Source organism: Triticum dicoccoides, chromosome 7A, assembly GCF_002162155.2.
Source record: "Triticum dicoccoides isolate Atlit2015 ecotype Zavitan chromosome 7A, WEW_v2.0, whole genome shotgun sequence".
Classification (NCBI taxonomy): Eukaryota; Viridiplantae; Streptophyta; class Magnoliopsida; order Poales; family Poaceae; genus Triticum; species Triticum dicoccoides.
Genome location: NC_041392.1, coordinates 315872254 through 315889950, shown reverse-complemented (window position 1 = coordinate 315889950; position 17697 = coordinate 315872254). Strand labels below are relative to the sequence as shown.

Sequence of the window (17697 nt, the reverse complement as noted above, 5' to 3'; positions counted from 1 at the left end):
GGATGGATTGAGAAAACGTTATCGTCAGCGAGTAAGGAGGTACTGATGAAATCTGTTGCACAAGCAGTGCCAGTTTATTCTATGTCTTGCCTTAAATTGCCAAGGGGCCTTTGGGAGCATCTAAACAAACTTATTAGGAAATTTTGATGGGGGAGCAAAGAAGGAGAAAAAGCCTACTTGGGTTGTATGGAAAACAATGACTCAACCAAAATTCATGGGAGGACTCAGCTTTCGAGATTTTGAGCTTTTTAATTTGTCTCTTATAGCAAGACAGTCATGGAGGATACTACAACATCCAGACTCACTTTGTGTGCGTATGTTGAAGGCAATTTATTTTCCTAATGAAACTATCCTCTCCGCAGAGTTAGGCAGCCAACCATCACAAGTGTGGCACGCCATATTGGAAGGGCACGACGTTCTTTGTCAAGGATTGATATAGTGAATTGGAGATGGCTCCACAACAAGGATCTGGGAGATAATTGGATATCAAGAAATAATACCATGAGGCCAATAGTGTGTCTTTCAGCTAACCCTCCTGTGTTGGTAAGTGACCTTATTGATAATACAAGTGCGACTTGGAAGAGAGAGGTACTAGACCAAGTGAGACTTGGAAGAGAGAGGTACTAGACCAAACGTTCTTGGCAACAAAGACTAGTGCTATTTTGAGCATTTCTTTATGCACTAGACGGATGGATGGTTTTTGGGCTTGGAACTCGAAAAGAAATGGATACTCACTGTGCGATCAGCTTATCGCATGCTGGTTGATACTAAAAGGTGGAGAGAAGATTGACTTCAGGGTAATGCAGGGAGTTCTAATTTTGAAACTCAAGCTAAGGCTTGGACGTCGTTATGATCGATCCAAGTGCCAGGAAAGATCCGTAATTTTCTATGGAGATTAGTGAAGCACTCTATTCCGAAAGAGGATATTCGCCATAGAAGGAACATGGCCGAGGTCGACAAATGCCAGTTATGCGAGATGCCGGACTCGTGGTGCCATTCTATTATAGAGTGTTCTATAGTGCGTCGTGTATGTGCACTAGTTGACGAGGATGTGGCTGATTATGTACAAGCGTCATTGGAGCCAGATGCCAAGCTATGGTTATTTGCACTGATTGATGAACTTCCACATGCAAGCTTGATCAAGCTGGTTGTTACCCTATGGGCCATCTGGGCCAGCACGACGAAAAGCGATTCACGAGGGTATTTTGTAAAGTCTGCGTGCAACACGTGCTTTCATCGACAGTTTTATATCTGAACTTGAAACTATACATACACCTACAAGATCAACAACACATGCCATACCTCAGGCGGCTACATCTCAAGTTGTGCAACACTGAATTGCTCCTAGTCCAGGCATGACAAAGATCCAGGTTAACGGGGGACTATCAAGGGACGAAAGTAGTGGGGCAGCTGCAACAGTGTGCCGAGACCATACAGGTCTGTTCTTGGGCTCCTCGGGGATGGTTTTTACTGACATAAACGACCCGGCGACCTTGGAGGCACTCGCGTGCCGCGAAGCCTTGGCTCTTGCATTGGATCTATCACTCGACAGAGTTGTCATTGCATGTGATTGCAAATCAGTGGTAGAGGAGATAAAGAATGGCACCGAAGGAAGGTATAGCGCCATTATAAAGGAGATTCGTGCCCAATCCAGAGATTTCTCGAGTTGCAAATTTATTTTTAAAAGTTGTAGTTTGAATTTTGATGCTCACAGTTTAGCTAAGTTTTCTTCTTCTTTATCTGGTGGTCGCCACTAGTGGATGGGTTTATCCCACGACCTTTTTGATATCCCTGTAAACCGTGCTTCTAGCAATCAATAAGGTGTGGTTCACCCCTAAAAAGGCGGTGTATAGGAGCTTCCCTAGAAAAGAATGGCAGCTCCTCGTCAGAGCCAATTGGCGCCCCGCATTCATGGGCCGGCCCATCCCACGATCACTTGGTCGCTCTCCAGGGCGCACCCACCTGGTCGGTTCGCCTGGTCAATTATTGACTTTTGACCATTTGGCCACTCAACCATTGACTTTTAAAAAAAATCCAAAATTCAATTAAAGTTTTCAAAAATCAAAAAAAGTTCATGAGTTAAAAAAAGTTAATGGATTTGAAAAAAAATCACAATTCAAAAAAGTTCACGAATTCAAAAAAGTTCACGATTTTGAAAAAGTTCGGGGATTTGGAAAAGTTCACCGTTTTTTAAAAGTTCACATATTTGTAAAAAGTTTACGGATTTGAAAAAGGTTCATCAATATTGGGAAAAAAAATCACAAATTTGGAAAAAGTTTGTGGATTTGAAAAAAACATCGATTTTGAAAAAAAGTTGCATACTGAATTTTTGGAAAACTGTAGCAACAATTAAACTCTTTGATTTCCTCTTATATTTTCAGCATAAATGCTTTGAGGTGATTTTGATTCCTGACTAGCATGAACTCCATGGATGTCCAACATTTTTGAACCTCCTTATGTCTTTTGTAGTCCTGAGCTCGGCATATTTTTAGGTTACCCATGAAACTCGTGTGATAGTTATTCTGCATGATTTTTCTTAGTGATACTTGGTGAATATGTCCATCATGATCCTTGTTTTGCTTTGCTTGAACCAGAACTGCCTCTTGACGAACAGGGATGTTAGGAAGTTCCTGTATGATATCTACATCGGCCTGAAGTCGAGGAAGAGTGGTAGCACAATCTATCTGCAACCCCTTTGTAGCTGCTAGGAGGAACCTTCCTCGAGGGTGTCGAAACAAACATTCTGTGATGTCTATTTTTTTTTGCATGGTAATATGTGTTGCATTCATATCATAAAGATTAAATTACAAGTCACATAAAGACCAACATGACAAAACTGAAAAGACAACAGAACGTTTCTGAGTTTGACACCAACACCCACCTGCCTCCGGCACCATCATAGCAGCCACCGAAAGAAAAAGAAATGACAGATCACCTTCTCACCTGAGCTCGACGTGACTCCATTGCTAATATGCAGCTTTGCGGATCTCTATGGTGGCTCGCTAAAGACGAAACCCAGTTTTTGTACTGTTATCCATAGTATTGTGTATGTTGTTCAAATGCTATGCCGAAATTTAATTATTATGACAGGGTAACGAAATGTTTTTGACTCTCGGATCTTAATCTGAGTTTGTGGTCGTGCATATAAAAATGGAGGAAGTAGTAATTATTAGATAGGATACCCAAACCAATACATCAATCACACGTTTTTTATCTAATTAATAAGCCTTAGTGCACACACCATAATCAAGCACGATCCAAACAATCCTAGCTAGTTTTAATCAAATCCGTCTGAATACTCGCTCACCACACCATACACATGCATGCATGCACGCACGCCTGAATTTAAACAGGAAAATTACTCTCAGTCGATCGTTGAGAACGGACAGCAAGCAACTAAGTTCCAGACGTTGTCGGAGGTGGTTGAGGAAGGCGGCAGGAGAGGCTGGGTGATGGAGGAGCCCAGCTTGGCGCTCCGGACCTCGCGCTCGCCGCCGGAGGAAGCTGCGGACGCCGCGGCCATGGCCACCGCCTCCTTGCCGTTGCGCGACCTCTCCTCGCTCTTGCCCCAGAGCACAAGGTAGAGCCCGGTGATGATGAGCGCGGCGCCGATGATCCCGCCGAGGTAGAACTTCTCTCCGAGGGTGATGGAGGCCATGATGGCGACGACGAGCGTCTGCACAGGCTGGTACACCGCCACGAACACCGGCCCCCCGTGGTCGATGCACCAGATCTGCACGGCGAACGCCACGCCGGACGCGATGAAGCCCTGCATCACCGTTTTCATTTGCCATGTCAGCTGCTAGCTCGCGATATATGCATAGGCCAACATAATCATTTCCATATCTCTTTGAGAGTCAAAAGCAGGCAGCTTAAGATCCGAGGCATGGATCATCATGGCTTCCACTAATTAAGTGCGACTTAGTTAGGATGCGCTGCTTACGGCGTAGAGGATGGTGAAGATTTCGGAGCCGAAGTGGAAAACCCACGCGCCGGCGTCCCTCTCGAAGAAGGCGGCGATGACGAGGAACTGGATGACACCGAAGAAGCAGGTGTAGGAGGTGACTGACAGCCTCGCGAGGTACTTCTTAAGCACCGGTGCCTGCAGCACCAGCCAGCCGGACCACGACAGGCAGTGCCCGATAAGGTACACGCACCCCAGCGTCCAGTTCTTCCCCTCCCCGGCCACCGCTACCAAAAACGGCACCTGCAACGACTTATCGTCGCCGGCGCCGGCAGGGCCGAAGATGGTTGGGCCCTTGTACAACATGATCACCGATGCGCCCGCCACGCACGCCAGCGTGCCCACCACCTTGGCCACGCCGTCGCGCCGGTCGAGCCGCACCTTCTCGATCCGGAGCGCGGCGGCCATGGCGAAGGTGATGGCCGGCACGGAGTTCTAGATGGCGGAGGCGAACGTCGGCGACGTGTTGTCCAGGCCCAGCAGGCAGAAGCCCTGCTATGATGTTGCGGTACACGGGCAAGACGAGCTTGCTGATGCCCATGTTGAGCGCCAGACGTGACACCATGTGGAAGCCGGCGTACCCGAACTGCAGCGCCAGCATCGCCACATGGAGTTGCGCCTTCTTTAGTGTAGAAGTGTATGCTCTAGCCAATGCAATCAAAAGACCAATCTAAAGAAAGAGATTAGGCAGCACATTATACGTCAACTCTCCTCACGTGTGGCTCCCTCAGGCCTAAACGTGGACTGAAAGTGGGCTGCAATTTAATTGCGCCAGCCGGGTCTTAAATTCAAGACCTCTTGACTCTGATACCATATAGAAGTGCATGCTCTGGCCAATGCAACCAAAAAACCGATCTGAAGAAAAAGACTAGACAACACATTAAACGTCAACATCCGGCATCCCGCACACCCAACGAGCATCCACCGCGTTCGCCATGGATCCTTTCTAGAGAAGGAGTTTCTCTCAAAAGAAGTGAGTGGGAGGAAAGTAGAACTTGACGAGGTAACTGTACCTGCTCCCTTATTGGAAAGTAGTACATCACAGAAACCTGTTTCTGCGACACCTACACCAATTAGTGAGGAAGCTAATGATAATGATCATAAAACTTCAGAACAAGATACTGCTAAACCTCGTAGATCAACCAGAGTAAGATCCGCACCAAAGTGCTACGGTAATCCTGTTCTGGAAGTCATGCTACTAGATCATGATGAACCTATGAACTACGAAAAAGCGATGGTGAGCCCAGATTCCGAAAAATGGCTTGAAGCCATGAAATCTGAGATGGGATCCATGTATGAGAACAAAGTATGGACTTTGGTTGACTTGCCCGATGATCGGCAAGCAATTGAGAATAAATGGATCTTCAAGAAGAAGACTGACGCTGACGGTAATATTACTGTCTACAAAGCTCGACTTGTCGCAAAAGGTTTTTGACAAGTTCAAGGGGTTGACTACGATGAGACCTTCTCACCCGTAGCGATGCTTAAGTCTGTCCGAATCATGTTAGCAATTGCCGCATTTTATGATTATGAAATTTGGCAGATGGATGTCAAAACTACATTCCTGAATGGATTTCTGGAAGAAGAGTTGTATATGATGCAACCGGAAGGTTTTGTCGATCCAAAGGGAGCTAACAAAGTGTGCAAGCTCCAACGATCCATTTATGGACTGGTGCAAGCCTCTCGGAGTTGGAATAAACGCTTTGATAGTGTGATCAAAGCATTTGGTTTTATACAGACCTTTGGAGAAGCCTGTATTTACAAGAAAGTGAGTGGGAGCTCTGTAGCATTTCTGACATTATATGTGGATGACATATTACTGATTGGAAATGATATAGAATTTCTGGATAGCATAAAGGGATACTTGAATAAGAGTTTATCAATGAAAGACCTCGGTGAAGCTGCTTACATATTAGGCATAAAGATCTATAGAGATAGATCAAGACGCTTAATTGGACTTTCACAAAGCACATACCTTGACAAGATTTTGAAGAAGTTCAAAATAGATCAAGCAAAGAAAGGGTTCTTGCCTGTGTTACAAGGTGTGAAGTTGAGTCAGACTCAATGCCCGACCACTGCAGAAGATAGAGAGAAAATGAAAGATGTTCCCTATGCGTCAGCCATAGGCTCTATCATGTATGCAATGCTGTGTACCAGACCTGATGTGTGCCTTGCTATAAGTCTAGCAGGGAGGTACCAAAGTAATCCAGGAGTGGATCACTGGACAGCGGTCAAGAACATCCTGAAGTACCTGAAAAGGACTAAGGATATGTTTCTTGTATATGGAGGTGACAAAGAGCTCATCGTAAACGGTTACATTGATGCAAGCTTTGACACTGATCCGGACGATTCTAAATCGCAAACCAGATACGTGTTTACATTAAACGGTGGAGCTGTCAGTTGGTGCAGTTCTAAACAGAGTGTCGTGGCGGGATCTACGTGTGAAGCGGAATACATAGCTGCTTCGGAAGCAGCAAATGAAGGAGTCTGGATGAAGGAGTTCATATCCGATCTAGGTGTCATACCTAGTGCATCGGGTCCAATGAAAATCTTTTGTGACAATACTGGTGCAATTGCCTTGGCAAAGGAATCCAGATTTCACAAGAGAACCAAGCACATCAAGAGACACTTCAATTCCATCCGGGATCTAGTCCAGGTGGGAGACATTGAGATTTGCAAGATACACACGGATCTGAATGTAGCAGACCCGTTGACTAAGCCTCTTCCACGAGCAAAACATGATCAGCACCAAGGCTCCATGGGTGTTAGAATCATTACTGTGTAATCTAGATTATTGACTCTAGTGCAAGCGGGAGACTGAAGGAAATATGCCCTAGAGGCAATAATAAAGTTATTATTTATTTCCTTATAAACAACAACAACAACAACAACAAAGCCTTTAGTCCCAAACAAGTTGGGGTAGGCTAGAGGTGAAACCCATAAGATCTCGCAACCAACTCATGGCTCTGGCACATGGATAGCAAGCTTCCACGCACCCCTGTCCATAGCTAGCTCTTTGTCGATACTCCAATCCTTCAGGTCTCTCTTAACGGACTCCTCCCATGTAAAAATCGGTCGACCCCGCCCTCTCTTGACATTCTCCGCACGCTTTAGCCGTCCGCTATGCACTGGAGCTTCTGGAGGCCTGCGCTGAATATGCCCAAACCATCTCAAACGATGTTGGACAAGCTTCTCCTCAATTGGTGCTACCCCAACTCTATCTCGTATATCATCATTCTGGACTCGATCCTTCCTCGTGTGGCCACACATCCATCTCAACATACGCATCTTCGCCACACCTAACTGTTGAACATGTCGCCTTTTAGTCGGCCAACACTCCGCGCCATACAACATTGCGGGTCGAACCGCCGTCCTGTAGAACTTGCCTTTTAGCTTTTGTGGCACTCTCTTGTCACAGAGAATGCCAGAAGCTTGGCGCCACTTCATCCATCCGGCTTTGATTCGATGGTAAAAGTTTATTTCCTTATATATCATGATAAAAGTTTATTATTCATGCTAGAATTGTATTAACCGGAAACATAATACATGTGTGAATACATAGACAAACAGAGTGTCACTAGTATGCCTCTAATAGACTAGCTTGTTAATCAAAGATGGTTATGTTTCCTAACCATGGACAAAGAGTTGTCATTTGATTAACAGGATCACATCATTAGATGAATGATCTGATTGAAATGACCCATTCCATTAGCTTAGCACCCGATCGTTTAGTATGTTGCTATTGCTTTCTTCATGACTTATACATGTTCCTATGACTATGAGATTATGCAACTCCCATTTGCCGGAGGAACACTTTGTGTGCTACCAAACGTCACAACGTAACTGGGTGATTATAAAGGAGCTCTACAGGTGTCTCCAAAGGTACATGTTGGGTTGGCGTATTTCGAGATTAGGATTTGTCACTCCGATTGTTGGAGAGGTATCTCTGGGCCCTCTCGGTAATGCACATCACATAAGCCTTGCAAGCATTGCAACTAATGAGTTAGTTGTGAGATGATGTATTATGGAACGAGTAAAGAGACTTGCCGATAACGAGATTGAACTAGGTATGGGATACCGACGATCGAATCTCAGTCAAGTAACATACCGATGACAAAGGGAACAACGTATGTTGTTATGCGGTCTGACCGATAAAGATCTTCGTAGAATATGTAGGAGCCAATATGAGCATCCATGTTCCGCTATTGGTTATTGACTGGAGACGTGTCTCGGTCATGTCTACATTGTTCTCGAACCCGTAGGGTCCGCACGCTTAAGGTTTCGATGACAGTTATATTATGAGTTTATGAGTTTTGATGTACCGAAGTTAGTTCGGAGTCCCGGATGTGATCACGGACATGACTAGGAGTCTCGAAATGGTCGAGACATAAAGATTGATATATTGGACGGCTATATTCGGACACCGGAAGTGTTCCGGGTGATTTTGGAGAAAACCGGAGAGCCGGAGGGTTACCGGAACCCCCCCGGGAGAAGTAATGGGCCATATGGGCCTTAGTGGAGTGAGAGAGGGGCAGCCAAAGGTGGGCCGCGCGCCTCCTCCCCCCTGGTCCGAATTGGACTAGGAGAGGGGGGGGCGGCGCCCCCCCTTTCCCTCTCCCTCCCCACTTCTTTCCCCCTCCTAGTAGGAGTCCTACTCCTACTAGGAGGAGGACTCCTCCTTGGCGCGCCTATAGGGCCGGCCGGCCTCCTCCCCTTGCTCCTTTATATACGGGGGCAGGGGGCACCCCTAGAGACACAAGTTGATCCACATGATCATATTCTTAGCCGTGTGCGGTGCCCCCTTCCACCATAGTCCTCGATAATATTGTAGCGGTGCTTAGGCGAAGCCCTGCGACGGTAGTGCATCAAGATCGTCACCACACCATCGTGCTGACGGAACTCTTCCCCGACACTTTGCTGGATCGGAGTCCAGGGATCGTCATCAAGCTGAACATGTGCTAGAACTCGGAGGTGCCGTAGTTTCGGTGCATGATCGGTCGGGCCGTGAAGACGTACGACTACATTAACCAAACGCTTCCGTTGTCGATCTACAAGGGTACGTAGATCACACTCTCCCCTCTCGTTGCTATGCATCACCATGATCTTGCGTGTGCGTAGGAATTTTTTTGAAATTACTACGTTCCCCAACAGTCCCGACAAGGGTCTTGCCGGGGGAAGTCCATCTTACCCCTTTGCTCTTCGCACCTCTGGCTGGAGTACTGCCATTGGCAGTCTTGCACCTTCGCTTCCTCTCCCCCGCCCAGCATGGCTGCAGGTGTGGCTACGACTGCCCGTGCACAAGTAAAGGGGTACAGAAGGGCCTCTACTTTTGTACACCGATAAGAGCCCCCGGGCCTGGGCCACACATAATGGTGAAATGTTGTTGGGCCAGGCCCATAACGATGGGCGAGCACGCGTGGCAGAAAGTTATTCATAGTAACTCCTTCGCCAGTTGCGCTTCCCCATGACTCGCATTGAGTGTGTGACATGGGGGTCATGCGTGGGATGGTTGCATCGTGCTTTCATCACCTTGTGGTGAAATAGTAAAGAGGCGGTCCGCGTCTTCCCCATAAAAAAGAGGAACCCGCAGGGGCGTGACTCATTAACTAAGACTCGGGTCGTGGCCATCATGGCGCCCGCGCCCCATGATCACGGGGCGGGAAACGACCGTTCCACTTGCCTCCTGAATCCTGGCTCACCCTCCACATGTCCCCCATGCCTCAGGGAGGGTAGGTGGTGGACACGGAGGGCATGGGCTTTAATGCCGGGGCGGGAGGCCGGGCGCCGCTGATTGGAGCAGCATGTCGGTCCTGATTCCTTGCACCCTTGGCGGCTGGATTGGTTGATTGGGGCGACCGCCCTCAGGTTGGGGGGCCGAGCCCGCCCCCCGCCCCTCTATAAAGAGGGGAGAGGGACGATGTCCTTCTGCATTCATCTCCTCCTAGCCTGGTCTCTTTCTTCCCTTCGCCATGGTGAGAGGGCGGGTCGGTGCTCCAGTAGCGGCGATGATAGCTTTTGCTCGACAGCGTGTCCCCCCTCCTCCGGAGCTCATGGAAGTAGAGCCCACTGCGAGAGGAGGAGGACGGAGGGGGCGAGGCCGGGGCCGTCGTAGCTCTCGAGGGAGAGGAGGATGGGGTGGTGCACTGACCGCGCTTCCGCTAGCGTTCCCTCCCCTAATGGAGGGCCATGCCGGAGACTAGCCCTGCGAGTTCTCCATCAGGCTGTACAAGCCGGTGTGCGGTCACCTCCGCCTCCCCACCCTGTTTGCTCGGGTAATGGAGCTTGACCCGCCGCAGGCTTTGAAGCTGCATATGAGGGGCTGCAGGAATGGCAGCATGCGGGGCGACATCGACTTCCCTGCCCCTCATGTCATGTATCTCCGCCGTGGGTGGAAAACCTTTACCCGCACCCATAACCTGTTGGAGGGGCTCGTCCTCCACTTCAAATTGATGGAGAACGGCCTGCTCTCCGTCAAGGTCTTCGGGCACTTGGAACTCGCTTAAGGTGTTGCATGGAGAGCTCCACCGACAACGAAACCTCCTCCTCGGGCCAGAGTGATGAGGAGGACAGCGACAGCGACGACGAGGATATCAAGCAGGAGGACGCTGATTCTGACTCCGGCTGACCATTGGCGGTAGCTCTGTCATCTGTGTCGTCCTCCTCCCTCGGCCACGCGCCCTGCCGAGGGTCATCCTCGCCATGCTCTCCATCGGCGTGTTCCCCATCGCCCCTTCTTTGCCTTCATCTGCCGCACCTGGGAGGAAAGGGGCAAGAACGGGGATCACGGGCACTTATCTTTCTTTTAAACTTGTAGGCATTTGCAGAATTTTAATTTCTAAGTAATGTAATCTCTCGAGCCCATGCTTATGTTCTACAACATCCGTACTTGTATCGACATGTTAATGAAAAAGACTAGCCTTGCCGGGAACCCGTGCATGGATACGCTCGTGCAGGGGCAAAATGCCTCCTTTACACAAATAAACGAGTCCTACTGGCGCCCTCTTCGCCTGCCGGAGAATCACATCTGCCGGGTTATAGACAAAGGGTCTAGCCCCCCGTTCATCTCCTTTTAGCAAGGGCTACTACAACTACTCCGACCAAAGCAGCGTTCGGGTCGGGAATGGGAGCACCCGAGTTTTCCAAAAGAGAGTGGCAAGGTTTTCTAATGCACAAGTTATAGGTTACGAACATGGATGGGCAAGAGGTAAACTTTATCTGTTTGGTTTGCCGGGGATCGCCGTGCTGGGCGGTCTTCTCAACTTCTTGCCGGAGCCGGGTCCTTGGCGGGATTGAGCATCCTTGCCGTGGCTGGTAGGAAGAGAGGGCAAGAGCATGGACCCTTGGCAGTCCGTTAATATTTGTTCGAATCAAAAAGTAGTACAATACCCTAGATAAGCATGCATATACATATACACATAATCATGGAAATCAATAGGAAACTGTACATACTAAGGGTTTCTTTCCCTGACTGCGCGTAGGGTCTGCGCCTGGCTTTGTACATAGGGTTACATGCCTTGTCGGCAAGGTTAGTACAAAAAGGGGGTTGCCGGGGCTCCCGGCAACCATGCCTTAGGGGTAAAACTTGCGAAGATGTTCGATGTTCCAGGAATTGCTCACAGGAATGCCATCCTCGGTCTCCAGGCGGACTGCGCTGGGCCTGGTGACTCGTATTACCCGATAAGGGCCTTCCCACTTTGGCGTCAACTTGTTTGAGTTCTTGGCGGATTGGATTCACCGAAGAACAAGGCCGCCTTCCTCAAGGCTTCGGGCATGAACCTTGCAGCTATGGTAGCGACGCAAGGCTTGCTGGTAACGAGCGGCTCGCACAGCAGCCTAAAGATGATCTTCCTCAAGGAGCGTCGCATCATCTTGGCACAACTGCTCTTGCTCAAGCTCATCGTAAGCGAGCACTCGAGGTGACCCGTATATGAGTTATGTGGGGAGAACTGCTTCTGCCCCATACATCAGGGGAAAGGGTGTCTGCCCCTTCCGCACTTGTGCAACCTGTCAAAAGTTCTGGTTTTGAGGCCTCGCAGCACTTCCGCATTCGCCCTCTCATCCTGGTCGTTGCTTCTGGGATGAGTAACAGAAGCAAAACAAACCTTGCCGCCGAGGTCTTGAATGTACTGCATGAAGGTGCGGTTCGTGTGTTGCGTGCCGTCGTCGGTGATGACTCTAGTTGGCACACCGAAACGGCAAACTAGTCCGTTGAAGAACTTGACGGCTAATTGTGCTGTCACCTTTCTCACCGGTTCCACTTCCGGCCACTTTGTGAACTTGTCGATTGCGACGTACAAGTACTCAAAGCCCCCGACAACACGGGGAAAGGGGCCCAGTATGTCGAGCCCCCAAACCGAAAAGGGCCAGGAAAGAGGGATTGTTTGAAGGGCTTGGGTGGGCTGATGAAGCTTCTTTGAATGGAACTGGCACGCTTCACACTTGGTTACTAGTGCAGTCGCATCCTGGAGAGCGGTGGGCCAGAAGAAACCTTGCCGGAATGTTTTGCCGGCAAGGGCTCTTGACCCTATGTGAGAGACACACATGCCTCCATGTATCTCTGCCAACAGCTTCAGTCAGTCCTCCTGAGGAATGCACTTCAGTTTCACGCTGTTCAATCTCCTTCTGTATAGGGAATCATCCACAAACTGTTACATGCTAGACCGGCGAGCTACTTTCTCTGCCTCTTCCTGTTCCTCGGGGAGCTCCCCTGCTTGGAGGAAACGGATGGTGCGCTGTGCCCATGCCGGAGCCTGGGGCTCGACGGCAAGGACTAAAGGCTCATCTTCGGCCGTAGGGGCAGCTGCTCCTATGGTCAGGGCTTGGGGCCCTGCCGGGGGTTGCTGCTCCCCGCAAGCTTGGGGCACCCGGCAACGTCCTTGCTGACGGCTCCTGGGAGCTCATCGGGAAAGTACTTGCTGGGGCCTGCCTTTCTTTGCTTGTTCTGTCCTGCTGATGGCTCAACAGATGGCTGGGTCAATTGAAGCACAAAGGTACCTGGTTCCACAGGCAACTTGAGGGTAGCGTGTTTCGACAAGTCATCGGCAATGCTATTCTCTGCTCGGGGAACATGCTCTGCTTGCAGACCGTCAAAATGACCTTCCAACTTCCTCACCTCATCCACATAAGCCTCCATCAACAGGCTCTGGTAATCCTTGTTGACTTGCTTGACGATGAGCTGCGAATCACCTCTGATGATGAGCTTCCTGATTCGGAGGTCTGCCGCGATCCTGAGACCGGCAAGCAACCCCTCATACTCCGCCGTGTTGTTCGTTGACTTTTCCCAAGGAAAGTGCATCTGGACTATGTACTTGAGGCGCTCTCCGATGGGTGCGACGAGTAGCACGCCGGCACCAGCACCTTGCAGCAAGAAAGCTCCGTCAAAGTACATGATCCAATCACGGCTCGTCTCCTTGCCAGGAAGGGCAGTCTCTCGAACTTCTTCTTCTGGCGTTAAGGTCCATTCCGCTATGAACTCTTCTAGGGCTCGGCTCTTGATCGTTGAAGTGCTTTCAAATTTGAGGCCAAAGCTTGACAGTTCCAACACCCACTCCATAATCCTCCTAGTGGCATCCGGATTGTGCAAGATTCGTTGCAAAGGGAGGCGGGTGATGACGGTGATCTCATGCGCTTGGAAATAGTGACGCAATTTTCTTGAGGCCATAAGAAGGCCAAAAAGTACTTTTGTATGCCAGAATATCTTGATCTAGCTCCCTGCAAGAGGGAACTGACAAAATAAACCGGGTGCTGCACCACCTTCTTCTTTTGTTTGACTTCGCCCACTTGCACGGACTCTGTCTTGCCGGGACCAGGCTCTGCTAGGGGTTCTGCCTTGCCGGCATCAGGCCCTTCCGGGGAGAGCTTCGGCTCATCACTTGACGGCTCTGCTGTTGCAGCCGCTTCTTCCTCAAATTCTCTCTGTGCCACTAGCGCAGCACTAACCACTTGATTCGTTGCCGCTAGATATAGCAGCAACGGCTCTTGCGGTTTAGGTGCGACTAGTATTGGCGTGGAGGAGAGGTACTTCTTCAAATCTTGCAGCGCTGCCTCTGCCTCTGGAGTCCATTTTATTGGACCCGCCTTCTTCAAAATTTTGAAGAAGGGGAGGGCGTGCTCAGCAGATTTGGAGATGAACCTACTTAGAGCAGCAACACAGCCGGCAAGCCTACGGACGTCTTTGACTCATCTTGGCGCCTCAATCTGCTCAATTGCTTTGATCTTGTTGGGATTTTCTTCGATTCCACGTTGAGACACAAAGAACCCAAGAAGTTTGCCGGATGGGACGCCGAACATGCACTTCTCTGGGTTAAGCTTGAGGTTGATCTTGCGTAGGTTAGCAAATGTTTCCTCCAGATCCTGCACGTGTGTGGCCTTGTCCTTGGTTTTGACTACTATATCATCCATATAGGCTTCCATATTTCTATGCAGCTGGGGCTCAAAACCAATTTGGACCGCTCGGGCAAATGTTGAACCCATGCTCTTCAACCCGAAAGGTATCAATATGAAACAATACATGCCACATGGGGTGATGATCGCAGTTTTCTCTTTGTCTTCCTTCATCATGAAGATCTGGTGGTATCTTGAGTAGGTGTCGAGGAACGACAGCAGGTCACACCTAGCAGTGGACTCCACTATCTGTCAATGCGTGGCAAAGGGAAAGGATCCTTTGGACAGGCCTTATTGATATCTGTGTAGTCAATACACAGCCTCCACTTCCCATTTTCCTTACGCACTACCACTGGATTGGCCAACCACATGGGATGGAGCACTCCTCTGACCAAGCCTGCCACCACCAACTTCCTAATCTCTACAATGATGAAATCTTGTCGCTCCAAAGCTTGCTTTTTGACCTTCTGCTTGACGGGCGCGCATGGGGACAAACAACAAGGTGGTTCTCAATCACCTCCCTGGGAACACCGGGATGTTGGATGCTTGCCATGCAAACACATCGGCATTCTCCTGCATGAAGGCTACGAGCGCGCTTTCCTATTTGCTGTCGAGGGTGGAGCTTATGGTAAAAGCTCCACCCGTGCCATCCTCCTTTACGGACACCTTCTTGGTTTCTGGCGGGGCCGTCTTGGACCTCTTGCTACCGCTGGCGGAGCTCTCTGGCACGTCGTCAATGGTAACGTGGCGCTCCGAAGAGGCGCGTTTGCCGGAGGAGGTGCAGGAGCCATTTCCAGGCTCGGAAGTCTTGCCAGAAGGGGCCTTGTCAGAAGAGGCAGAGGCCTTGTAGGTTTTCTTCCCTCCCTGGGCCTCAGCGGCGGGAACAAGTGCCTTGGCGGCAGCTGCTGCAACTGCCTCCCGGTAGAGTTGGTCGGCGCAGATGAGCGCGTCCTTCTTATCGAAGGGGACGGTGGTGATGCTGATCGGCCCGGGCATCTTCAACATGTTGTAAGCGTAATGTCATGCCGCCATAAACTTGGCCAGCGTTGGGCGTGATGTCTACTACACAACCTTCTTCTTGTAGACGTTGTTGGGCCTCCAAGTGTAGAGGTTTGTAGTACAGTAGCAAATTTCCCTCAAGTGGATGACCTAAGGTTTATCAATTCGTGGGAGGCGTAGGATGAAGATGGTCTCTCTCAAACAACCCTGCAACCAAATAACAAAGAGTCTCTTGTGTCCCCAACACACCCAATACAATGGTAAATTGTATAGGTGCACTAGTTCGGTGAAGAGATGGTGATACAAGTGCAATATGGATGGTAGATATAGGTTTTTGTAGTCTGAAAAATATAAAAACAGCAAGGTAACTAATGATAAAAGTGAGCGAAAACGGTATTGCAATGCGTTGAAACAAGGCCTAGGGTTCATAATTTCACTAGTGCAAGTTCTATCAACAATAATAACATAACTGGATCATATAACAATCCCTCAACATGCAACAAAGAGTCACTCCAAAGTCACTAATGGCGGAGAACAAACAAAGAGATTATTGTAGGGTACAAAACCACCTCAAAGTTATTCTTTCTGATCGATCTATTCAAGAGTCCATAGTAAAATAACACGAAGCTATTCTTTCCGTTCGATCTATCCTAGAGTTCATACTAGAATAACACCTTAAGACACAAAGCAACCAAAACCCTAATGTCACCTAGATACTCCAATGTCACCTCAAGTATCCGTGGGTATGATTATACGATATGCATCATACAATCTCAGATTCATCTATTTTCAACCAACAAAAAGAACTTCAAAGAGTGCCCCAAAGTTTCTACCAGAGAGTCAAGACGAAAACGTGTGCCAACCCCTATGCATAAGTTCACAAGGTGACGAGACTCGCAAGTTGATCACCAAAACATACATCAAGTGGATCACATGAATATCCCATTGTCACCACAGATAAGCACATGCAAGACATACATCAAGTGTTCTCAAATCCTTAAAGACTCTATCCTATAAGATAACTTCAAAGGGAAAACTCAATCCATTACAAGATAGTAGAGGGGGAGAAACATCATAAGATCCAACTATAATAGAAAAGCTTGCGATACATCAAGATCGTGCCAAACCAAGAACAAGAGAGAGAGAGAGAGAGATCAAACACATAGCTACTAGTGCATACCCTCAGACCCGATGGTGAACTACCCCCTCCTCGTCATGGAGAGTGCCGGGATGATGAAGATGGCTACCGGTGATGGATTCCCCCCTCCGGCAGGGTACCGGAACGGGTCTAGATTGGTTTTCGGTGGCTACAGAGGCTTGCAGCGGCGGAACTCCCGATCTAGGTTATTTTCTAGAAGTTTGGGGATATATAAGAGGCGTTGGCGTTGGGAACAAGTCAAGGGGTCCACAAGGCGGCCACAAGGCAGGGGGCGCGCCCAGGGGGGGTAGGGCACGCCCCCGCCCTCGTGGTGGCCTCAGGACTCTTCTGGTCCATCTCCGATGCTCCGTGGGCTTCTTCTGGTCCAAAAACGATCTCCGTAAATTTCCAGGTCAATTGGACTCCGTTTGATATTCCTTTTCTACGATACTCAAAAACAAGGGAAAAAACAGAAACTGGCACTAGGCTCTAGGTTAATAGGTTAGTCCCAAAAATCATATAATATAGCATATAAATGCATATAAAACATCCTAGATGGATAATATAATAGCATGGAACAATAAAAAATTATAGATACGTTGGAGACGTATCAAGCATCCCCAAGCTTAATTCCTGCTCGTCCTCGAGTAGGTAAATGATAAAAACAGAATTTTTGATGTGGAATGCTACCTAGCATAATTTCAATGTAATTTTCTTTATTGTGGCATGAATGTTTAGATCCGAAATATTCAAGACAAAAATTTAATATTGACATAAAAATAATAATACTTCAAGCATACTAACCAAGCAATTATGTCTTCTCAAAATAACATAGCCAAAGAAAGCTCATCCCTACAAAATCATATAGTTTGGCCATGCTTCATTTCAGTCACACGAAATGCTCCCATCATGCACAACTCCGATGACAAGCCAAGCAATTGTTTCATACTTAGCCTTTTCAAACTTTTTCAACTTTCACGCAATATATGAGCGCGAGCCATGGACATAGCACTATAGGTGGAATAGAATGGTGGTTGTGGAGAAGACAAAAAGGGAGGAAGATAGTCTCACATCAACTAGGTGTATCAATGGGCTATGGAGATGCCCATCAATAGATATCCATGTGAGTGAGTAGGGATTGCCATGCAACGGATGCACTAGAGCTATAAGTGTATGAAAGCTCAACAAAACAAACTAAGTGGGTGTGCATCCA

At 48.6% G+C, this 17697-nt stretch overlaps 1 pseudogene; it reads right to left on the bottom strand.

Moving 5' to 3' along the window:
- Window positions 1–3364: 3364 nt before the first annotated feature.
- On the bottom strand, window positions 3365–4901 carry LOC119333474 (annotated as a pseudogene).
- Window positions 4902–17697: the final 12796 nt, after the last annotated feature.